Source organism: Echinops telfairi, unplaced genomic scaffold (genome assembly GCF_000313985.2).
Source record: "Echinops telfairi isolate 266 unplaced genomic scaffold, ASM31398v2 ScPeMD7_3533;HRSCAF=4204_0, whole genome shotgun sequence".
NCBI classification, from domain to species: domain Eukaryota; kingdom Metazoa; phylum Chordata; class Mammalia; order Afrosoricida; family Tenrecidae; genus Echinops; species Echinops telfairi.
The window spans coordinates 37,227,517-37,228,646 of NW_022107431.1; positions in this window are offsets into that span (position 1 = coordinate 37,227,517).

Sequence of the window (1,130 nt, forward strand, 5' to 3'; positions counted from 1 at the left end):
ACGTGCTTCAACTTTTAATATATATCATATTTCCAAAATCGTGTTTCAATATTACACAAAGTTACTCACATTACCAGAAAAATAATTTCATGGAGCAAGAAGAAAGTAAGCACACTTTCTCTCAGGGGAGAACAACAACAACAAAAACAGAACTTCAAACAAAAACAAATCTATATCCTGGCAATTTCTCCCCAAACAGCTTCAAACACTACCAGTAATCATGTAAAACACCCTCAGGATATCATGCAAGAGCACAGGTTCCGCTATTCTTGTGCCTTGAAACATTGCTTATGAATGTTAAAGAGGAGTGCTTCCGGTAAGTAACTTCCCTCTTCTTCCGAATCCTCAGTCCCGAGGAGGTAGATGGGGAATCTCCGACGCCCTGAGTGGTCCACTCTCAAGGTGTCCAGGCAGAGATTTTATATCTGATCACCCCACATCTCTTTGGGATCATTAGAGGAGTGAAGGTGCCCATGGAAGGATATGCGTTCAAGAAGTCTAGCCCACTTAGAAGAACATGCCCAGCTGCAGCTCCAGCAAGCAGGAGGACGCAAGTCAATATGATCATCGGCTCCCCAAGCTTCCTGCACCAACAGCCAGTCCTCACAGAGCACAGTGATTTTTACCGGCAGATCCTGAGTAACGTTGAAACCCAAACTCAGTTCTTTAAATTGAACCTCAGTATGGCCTCACAACTGCTGCTCACTTAAAAAAAAAAAAGCATTAAAGTCATATGCAGTTAATTAACTTTTCTAAAATAAACATGAAAAAAGTAGCAATGAAAACATGTATGGAAGCAAAAACAAATGAGTTTTTATTCCCTCTGTGTACTTATTTCCCCCCCATAATTCTATTAAGCGAGAAGCAATTTTTATAGAAAAAAATTTATAGAAAAACATCCTTTATGTTTATACGAACTCTCAATATACCCTTTAATCTTTTATGTTTCTTTGCTCCTCACTGAACCTTGTAGGAGTAAACGATGATGGTGACGTTGATGGCCCCCGTTTTATTGATAAAGAACCTAAAGCTGAGAGAGAATAAATAAGTCATCAAAAGTCAAGCTGCCAATTTAGTCATCAGATTAGAATTGCTGTTTAAGTACAGATCTTCTGATTCCACTTCACATT